Genomic DNA, 9902 nt, shown 5'->3' with positions numbered 1-9902 from the left:
GGGTTCGTTCTTGGTCTCCCATACATAGAACATCCCCTTATCTATGTACACTCTATATTAATTATCCGTTTTACTTAGGGTACTGTCTACTCAGGTTTGTCATGCATGCATGTCTTTTACCTTATGTAGGCTTCTTCTTTCCAGACCCTAGTCCCGGCTCTTAGTATCGGCCTCTGACTAGCTTTGAGTGGTAGACTTTCCTTCGGGTTAGTCGTACACTCCTGGATTTTTTCTCCTACTATATTGTTTTCTTTCTTTTAATTTTATTTTTAATTTGTACCATGTATTTTGTATGGTTAGGTTAGTTAGGCGTCTGGCTTAGCCTAGGTCCTGGCTCATTGAGCCTATACTACCGCTCATCAGTTCGGTTTGCTTCCCTATAAGCATCTCTCTGATCAGTTGGTTTTGGCCCAGTGGGCCTTTATGCTACTGCTTTTCAGTTCAGTTGCTTCCCGATAGCATCTCTCTGATCAGTTGGTTTGTCTAGGCTTAGTTGTTTTGTTTTTGGTCTTACTGCCTCGTGGTCACTACGCGATCACGAGTCAGCAGACGCCCTGCCCAGTCACCTTCCCCCCCCCTCCCGCTCTTCCATAGAGTCGGGGGAGGGTGGGTCGGTCTGCCCATGCTCGCTCCACATACCCGAGCCTGCTTCCCTCTCTCCCCCAGGCGGAGGGGCCAGGGAGACGGGACAGACCCAGACTGGACTCGACCTCTCCGGCTTCTCGTCCGGCCGGGTGGTAATGTGGTGGGGGGGGGGGGTACTGGCCTTTCCCCCCATCCGTTGCTTCCTTGTCGCTCCGTGTTCGCTCGAGCCTGTATGTCTTCTCACTCTTTCCCACCTTACTAGGGCTCCTTTCATGATCGGAGTCCTGGCATCCAGCGGAAAGATGTTAGTCCACCCAGTAGAGTGGACCGGAACATACAGTGGGTCCCCTGCTAACCTTACCGTATTGCCGAGTTACTACACTCCGCTACCGCACTGGACTTGGTCCGGTTCGTCTGAGTTTTAGTTTAAGTGGTTATTAGATTAACTATAAGTTTATCTTAAGTACCTTAAACCTTCCCCCCCTCCCTTACGTGTCTTACCCCGGATCTCTCCGGGATTATAGCCTATTCAGGCGAAGCAGGGGGGGTTATGCCCAAATTTTTTCCGAGCTCCGGCATGCCAACGGAAGTTCTTCTGTCCTTTAGCCTGTAAGTGATGTTCTTTAAGATACTCATGTGTCTTCCCACTTACAGACCACCAACTGTGAGCATCCGGGATGCGCCGCCACACTTCAGGACCATGTGGACACGAAGTTTGCCGTCCCATGCTCCATGCGCGACTCTGCACGGGGACATCCAGGTCTGGTACCATGAGACGTGTACCATATGTACGATCTGGTGAGCCAGCTTTTAGAAGGGGTAAGTATTCCATCTCCGTAGCTGCTCTGCTTCTGTTTTAGTGCTTAAGTTTTCATCATTCACTTTAACTTAAGGCATCTAAGTTTAAGTTATACTTTAAGTTTTAGTTTTAAGTGATCTTAAATCTAATCTACGCCCTCTCTTCCAGGCGCCGGCAGTTGAGGGATACCGCACTGGCAACCCTGCGGGCCTGGGTCGGCGGTTTTGGGAAGAACGCCGCCAAGGGTATGCCTTACATCTTAGAGAAGCGGTTGGCGCTGTTAATCCTCCCCGGAGGCAAGGCGACAGGATACGTCGACCCAGTAGAGGCGCCCCGACTATCGCCTTCATCCAACAACAGCTGGCTGCCTCATTAACTGACCAAGACCAGGATATCTCCACGGATGTCGCGACTTTAGATATTAATGTGGAACCTATGGTAGGTGTAGACGACCTGTTGGTCGAGGTAGGTATGGTGGACACCCAAGGGTCACCCTTGGGCGTAACTGTTTCTTCTACTCCTGCAACCTCTCCATCCTTCCAAGGCTTTACAGGTGATGAATTGTATACTCCTCCTGACGCTTCGGTTAGACCTAAGGTCAAGGGTCAAGCAGTGAAATCCTTGTCTAAGACGTCGTCGTCGTCTAAGAAGACGGCTTCGGCGTCATCCTCCTCGCGTAAGTCTCCGGCTGGGAATCCCGGAGCAGGCAGGTCTAAAGCTTCTAGCTCCGGCTCTAAGTCCTCGAGGAGTAAATCCTCCAGAGAGAGATCTCGCCCCCCGGCAGAGTCACCAGTTCCGCTACTTGGTTCCGATTCAGAGCCACCCCTCCACCTCCGCAGCAGCTCCGGCCTTGGACTCCAATGCTGGCCTGTTGCAACAGGTGGGCGACCTGGTTGGGTCCCTAAAGAGTAGCATGGAACAAATGATCTCTCGTTTGTCTGATATGATTACTTACCCAGGACTCCTTATAGCCTTCCGGTTTACTGAGAGAAGCAAACTCTAGCCTCTCCTCCACTTTCCAATACGAGTGGAACTCAGCTTCCTCCGTATGACTCGCTACCTCCGTTCTCGATGAAACAATCCATGGAGAGTAGCGTCATACGCCCCCTTCCAGGACGGTCTCATTTCTATACCGGAATTTGGAACTCGAAGGATAGAGGACTTCGAGTTCTACCCGAGGAAGACCTCCAGCCTCCGTTCATAGGCTACGCAAGGCTTACAGCTTCAGCCATGGTTCGGGATGATAGGGTACCAAAGGAGACAGTCCTCTATTCACGAGACCAGGCTCAGAGAGAATGGCTCAGGTGTTTTAGAGGACATGGATTGTTCTAATACAAGATACAACCTTTTAAGAGCCCCTTTACCATTTTCACAATGGATGAGAGTACCCCGCTCCCGTTCCTGACAAAGATCGCGAGTCTACCATCCAGCAGCCCAAGAAGGGGAACCCATGCCTCAATTGAAGGAAGCAGATCCCACATCTCCGTTGCTCCCCTCAGCCGGAGAATTGTGGGAAGACTTGCCGAACACCTTCTCAGCTGGCAAACTCAAACCTGACTGTGCTATGGAGCAGTTTGGTGAAAAGCTACCCAGGCTCCCAGATAGCCTTATTCAGGCTGAATTTGACGCGAAATCGCGATTAGCCAGGTCAATTAACTCTATGGCTATGTCCGAGGTAGCAACCATAGCCTATGGCTCAGAACCGCTTTTTAAACTCATGACCAAAGCCCTGACTCAAACGGTACAGTCGGATATGTTTGAGTTTGCCACTGCTAGAACGAATTGTAGGAAGCATGTCCTACAAGAGGCAACCATTCGACATGAGCCGAATAGGTTTACTCTCGTCTAGCATCTGGGGAGCAGATCTCTTCCCAGAAGCTATGGTGAAGGAAGTCCAGTCAGAGGCTACGAGGCTGAACCAGAGCCTTAAGGACCGTTGGGGCCTTACGGCTAAGAGGAGGCAAGACCTAACACCTAAAGGTAAGGGACAGAGGAAACCTAGGCGTTTTCCATTTCCTCCTACAGAAAAAGCAGCACGCTTTCCTCAGCAAGTTCCAGCGGTGCCCTTAGTGCAAACAGCCCAACCTTCCACTTCTAAGGCTCAATCACAACCAATTTAGTGATATCCCCTCAGCCTCAGCCCTCCACCTCTTACGCCATCTCTCCAGCTTACAATCAAGCCTTCGAGAGTCAAGCTTCACAGAAGTATGACCGCTCGGGAAGGGAGGCAGAGGTAAGCGTTCCTTTCGTTGTGGGAGAGGGTCGGGAGGCCCCTTTAATATGGGAAAGCACTTCAGAGGAGGTCGAGGCGGTACCAGAACCAATGAAGAACTTCAGGTAGGAGGGAGGCTGTTTCACTTTTCCGACCGGTGGAACTTCAGCGAATGGGCTCAGAGCATAGTGTCAAAAGGCCTGGGTTGGAGCTGGTTGACGAACCCACCTCCATCCAGACCTTTCCGTCAACTTCCTTCCAAGGAATTGACAGAGTACGCAGAGGACCTCCTTCAGAAAGGAGCTATAGCGAGAGTCAAGAGATTAAAATTTCAAGGTCGCTTGTTCAGCGTGCCAAAGAAAGGCTCACAAAAAAGAAGGGTAATCTTAGACTTGTCCCGCTTAAACTTAGCCATCCGCTGCGACAAGTTCAAGATGCTCACGATCTCGCAGGTGCGGACCTTACTTCCCCGTGGGGGCCGTCACCACTCTATCGATCTTACAGACGCCTACTATCCAATATACCCTATTGCAAGACACTTCCGTCCATATCTGGGTTTCAAGATAGGAGACCAGGCATTCTCCTTCAAGGTAGTTCCCTTCGGACTCAACGTGGCACCCAGGGTGTTCACGAAACTAGCGGAAGTGGGTAGTGCAACAACTCAGGTCACAAGGGATTATGGTAGTAGCGTATCTCGACGATTGGTTGATCTGGGCTTCAACAGTCGAGGAATGCAACAGAGCTACACTGAAAGTGATTTCAGTTCCTGGAATATCTAGGGTTCAAGATAAACAGGACCAAGTCAAGACTCACTCCAGAGTCAAACTTTTCAGTGGCCTGGCATTCAATGGAATCTATCCTCCCATACTCTGTCGATTCCATCAACCAAAAGGAAAGAAATAGCGAAGTCAGTCAAGCAATTTCTAAGTCACAAACTGGCGTCAAGGAGGGCTCAGGAGAGGATCCTGGGTTCTCTCCAGTTTGCATCAGTGACGAAACGTCTAATGAAAGCCAAACTGGAAAGACCTAACCAGAATCTGGCGCTCATGAGCAAATGTCAGGTCCAGGGACAAACTATCCTCAGTCCCCTCTGATTCTAAAGAATCGACTTCGGCCGTGGGCGAAAGTCAAGAATTTGTCAGTACCCCTTCAGTTCCCTCCACCAGGGATCACCATCCACACAGACGCGTCCTTAAGCGGTTGGGGAGGGTATTCCCAGGTCAAAAGGTTCAAGGAACTTGGTCACCTCAGTTCAGTCAGTTCCATATAAACGTACTGGAGGCAATGGCAGTGTTCTTGACTCTAAAAGGTTACGCCCACCAAAGTACTCCCACATAAAGCTAGTTCTTGGACAGCGCACGTGGTAGTACATTGTATAAAACAGGGAGGCTCCAAAGTCACGTCATCTAAATCATGTCATGGTAGCCATCTTCTCCCTGGCAGACAAGTTCAGTTGGCATCTCGCCTCCACTCACATAGCTGGAGTGAGAAACGTCATAGCAGACGCGTATATCCCGATCAGTGCCCCTAGAGTCGGAATGGTCACTGGACAACAGTTCGTTCCAATGGATCCTTCTAAAGAGTTCCAGGGCTACAAGTGGATCTCTTCGCATCTCAAGCGAATCACAACTGCCGTGTTATGTAGCCCCCAACCTGGACCCTCTGGGCCTATGCCACGGACGCCCTGGCTCTAGACTGGAACAACTGGAAGAAGATTTATGTCTTTCCTCCAGTGAATCTTCTCATGAAAGTTTTAAACAAACTCCGAACATTCAAGGGATCAAGTGGCTCTAGTAGCCCCAGACTGGGTGGCCGAAGAGCAATTGGTATCCCCTAATTCTGGAGCTGGGCCTTCGTCCTCTTCGGATCCCCAATCCCAGGCTCTCCCAGTCAGTACAAACGAAGACTGTGTTCGCTTCCTCAGGGATTCTCAAAACCCTAACTTTATGGACTTCATGAAGTTTCGCGGCAAAAAGAGATGCGAATATTGACCCTCAGAATATTCTCTTCTTGGAATCCGATAAAAGGGATTCAACTTTGAGACAGTATGATGCTGCTGTCAAAAAGTTAGCAATCTTCCTGAGAGAATCAGATATTAGAATCATGACAGTTAATTCAGCTATATCCTTTTTCAGATCCTTATTTGAAAAAGGTTTAGCAGCTAGCACGATTACGACAAACAAGTCAGCCTTGAAAAAGATATTTCAATTTGGGTTCAACATAGACTTGACGGATTCCTACTTCTCGTCTATTCCTAAGGCATGTGCTAGACTTAGACCTTCTGTAAGGCCTACGTCAGTTTCATGGTTCTTAAACGATGTTCTAAAACTGGCTTCAGAAACCGATAATGACACATGCTCGTTTATAATGCTCTTAAGAAAAACCCTATTTTATTAAGCTTAGCTTCAGGAGCAAGAATTTCAGAACTGTCGGCTTTATCCAGAGATCCGGATCATATTCAATTCCTTCCTACAGGGGAAGTCCTACTTTCTCCGGAACGTAGCTTTTTAGCAAAGAATGAAGATCCTTTGATGAGGTGGGAACCTTGGAAGGTACTACCCCTTCCACAAGATGTATCTCTTTACCCAGTTACAACCTTACGAGCCTTTCTGTCCAGGACCTCCTCATCTTCATCGGGTCCCCCTCCCCTCGTTTAAGAGGGAAAAAGGTGGAACTTTATCCATTAAAGGCATCAGGCACAAACAAATCCTGTACTTTATTAAGCAAGCCAATCCTGACTCTTTCCCGAAAGCACATGATGTCAGGGCAGTAGCCACCTCAATTAATTATTTCCAACACATGAACTTCGATGAGTTGAAAAAGTATACCGGATGGAAATCGCCGACAGTGTTCAAACGCCTCATTACCTTAAGTCCTTGGAAGCTCTGAAATTTTCAGCAGTAGCAGCGGGTAACATAGTTTCCCCTGAACTCTAGTTAATTTGTAGTAGAAGATTCAGTCCTCCTTTCTACCTGCCTCACCCAACAGTTCGTCTATTCCTGCCGTGTTCATTTACATTCACCTTGTGTCTTAGCTGCTTTTATGATGATGTAGTGGGTGCCCCCTTATTTTTTTGCTAGGGACACTCACAGATGATTATAGATATTGATCTCATGGATGTTACCCCCTTATTTTTATGCTAGGGGATACATCTTATTTATAATGGTTACGGGTTTTGTATATTAAGTCATATACATTCCTTTATATATTATCATTGTTGATTAATTTGTTCATTTGATTATTTTAATTGCTATATATTTTTGATACATGCCTTTACACAGATACCATTTTGTTACATGTAAACCATTTTACCTCTGCTACATATGTAAATTACCTTATGATAAGAAACATGATTAGAATTAAGTGTAATTTAAGCATATTTTCTAATTTGTATCACTGTGTATTTGTATCTTATTAGCAATTATATTCTTTTTTATATTTATTTTCTCTTTTATTTGAGACCTTTTCTGATTTGTTTTATTACTTTTGTTTACAATCTTGTGCTATTTCTCTGGTACGATTTCGCGCAGCGACACGAGCTGAGCCCAGAAAAGGGATTTTGACGTAAGGAAAAATCTATTTCTGGGCGATTGGCTCGTGTCGCCAGCGAAATCCCACCCTACCCATCCCTTCGCCCAAGATTGTCTGCTAACTTCAGGATGGCCACCAGAGGCGCAGCAGTCGGCAGCATGGGATGGAGTAGTAGTAGTACGAGCTGCTCACTCTGTGGGTCGGCTCTCCTCTTGGAGGGTTTTTGTAGTGGGAGATTTCTATTGGCATTTGGCTCGTGGTAGTGGTCTCACTCGCCTAGTGTTCATACCGACACCCTCTTGGAGGGTGAGCGAGTCAGTTATACTGACCTTTTTCTTTATTTTATTTATTCTCTGGTATGTGTTAGTACATTTACCCTAGAAATAATAGATTAAAGGATATTTCGCTGGCGACACGAGCCAATCGCCCAGAAATAGATTTTTCCTTACGTCAAAATCCCTTTTTTGTGACTACATGCGCTTTTTGGGATAAAACTATCAAAATACTCGGGTATAAGCATTTTTAGAGATTTTTTTGTGTTTTAATACCAAAATAGGCAATTCTAAGTGTTTTGTAGAATGGTTTCAAGTATTCGCAGATTTTAGCTATTCGCTGGGGGTCTGGTTCCCATCTCTCAAATATGAAGGGCTACTGTAGTGGAAGAGAAGAAACAGAGATGGACAAACCCAGCTTGTGATGACTGGAAAAAGAGCAAAAGTAAAAGTATAACTGACACAATGACCATGTTGATGCTGTTAGAGAGATGTGAGGGAGGATTAAACATTATGTATGGAGTATGATAGATGATGTCACATACACTCAGAACAGGGAGAAAAATAACGAGTGACAGTTTCAATACATGAAATGTAGAAGCAAAAAAAAAAAAAAAAAAAAAAAAAAAAAAAAAAAAAAATAAATAAATAAATAAACAAGGGTAAAGGAGAACCACCTTGTGGTTGAAGGACAAGCCTTGGAAGACAGAACATTTCTTGTATTTTAACACAGCACTGGACAATGAAGCTGCAACTGAGAAGGCAGTTTGAAATAGGGTAGCAAAAGCCTTGAAGAAATGGACTTTTTGCATGGAAAAAAAAAAGTAAAGAGATTGCTAAACTATTGATAAAACTAATGTACAGTGGACACCCCGTATTTGCGTTCTCTGGATTCGCGGACTCACTCATTCGCGGAGCTCTCGGGAACATTTGACCCGCATTATTCGCGGAAAATTCAGCTATTCGCGGTATTTTTCTATGAGAAATATCCACAAATTCCTGTTTTTTTTGTATTTTTTAATTTCATCATGAAATGCACTTTTGGTGATAAAACTACTAAAAAACCCAGGTATAAAAATTTTTATTGGTTTTTTCTTGAGTTTTAACTAACAAAATATTCGCGGGTTGTAACTATTTATGGAGGGGGGATCTGGTACGCATCCCCCACAAATACAGGGGGACTATGTATACCACAAAAGTAGTGGGGGGACCATGTATACCACAAAAGTAAACAGAAAAAAGGCAAAAGGGCCCACATAAGACCTTACTACACTATGAAGCATCAGCGAGGACACTTGCAAAGAAAGGAAATTAGATTTTTAATATAAAGTACCGTATTTGCTGGTGTACATATGAAGATGCACGTATAGGTGGACCCCTATTTTACAAGGATACTTTGCTATAAATAAAGCATTGAAAAACAAACCTAATTATTACAACAGTAAATTGTGTTACTGGAATAAAGTATGCAATCATATGTAAATTTACACTCACTTTGTTTTCAGTATTTTATTATTTATATTCAAATACTGAAAACAAGTCACTAATTGTCAGCCATTTTAGATGTTTTTTATACATTTATTGAAAGATATTTTTAAGTGATTTTGTAAGAAAAAATTTATGATTCTGTGCATGAAATACAATATTGAGAGACTATGTTACTGGAATGAAGTATGAAATCATATGTAACTTTACACTCCCCTTTGAAAGGAAACTAAACAAAATTTACCATAAATAAACACTGTTCATATGTTACTGCAACAGGCCATCAGGCCAGTGCAATAAATTTGTTTACATCTACTCATTGCAAATGGCTGACAATTAGTGGCTTGTTTTCAATATTTACATATCATTACATACTTAATTCCAGTAACACAATTTGTATGCCTACTCAGTATGCTGGCTGTAAGCTAGGTCTTGCCTAGCCTAGCCTACGGCACTCTGTCTCCCATCTGTAATACAGCTGCATTGGACGCAAGGCAGGTTTTTTATAGATTTAAAAAATGTAAAAAGTGCTTTTAATATGTCAGCAAACACAGTATGTATCTACAAAATTCTAAGATTTGTGGTTCATGTGCATTAATAAGATTTTGTTGCCAATGAAGAATTTGTGTTGGAAAGTTAGTGTTGAGAGTGGAAAATGGACTGAGTTCTCAAATACTGAGATGGTTTGGATGTGTGATAATATAATGTGAAAAAACCAAGTTCTGTGGATGTTACAAAAATATTTAAAATTTTCATATTCAACTTTAAAAATTCATTTTAATTTATAGTTTTGTATTTTTCTTTGTCAGTTAATAGTCTGCTCCTGAATTTCTCTTTTCTTCCATATTCTGACAACTGTTGTGATATACATACTGTACATAACATAACCCTCTAGTACTCCTATGCTGAAATATAGAAGCTGTGCATTTCATGAGTATCATTTCAATCTTATACAAAAGTGAGAGATGAATGTGAGTATGAAAGTGCAGTGAATGATGCATGACGGTTGTTAGGTCTA

This window comes from Macrobrachium nipponense, chromosome 20 (assembly GCF_015104395.2).
Source record: "Macrobrachium nipponense isolate FS-2020 chromosome 20, ASM1510439v2, whole genome shotgun sequence".
NCBI classification, from domain to species: domain Eukaryota; kingdom Metazoa; phylum Arthropoda; class Malacostraca; order Decapoda; family Palaemonidae; genus Macrobrachium; species Macrobrachium nipponense.
The sequence above is the reverse complement of the archived record's forward strand: the minus strand, read 5'-3'. Positions refer to the sequence as shown.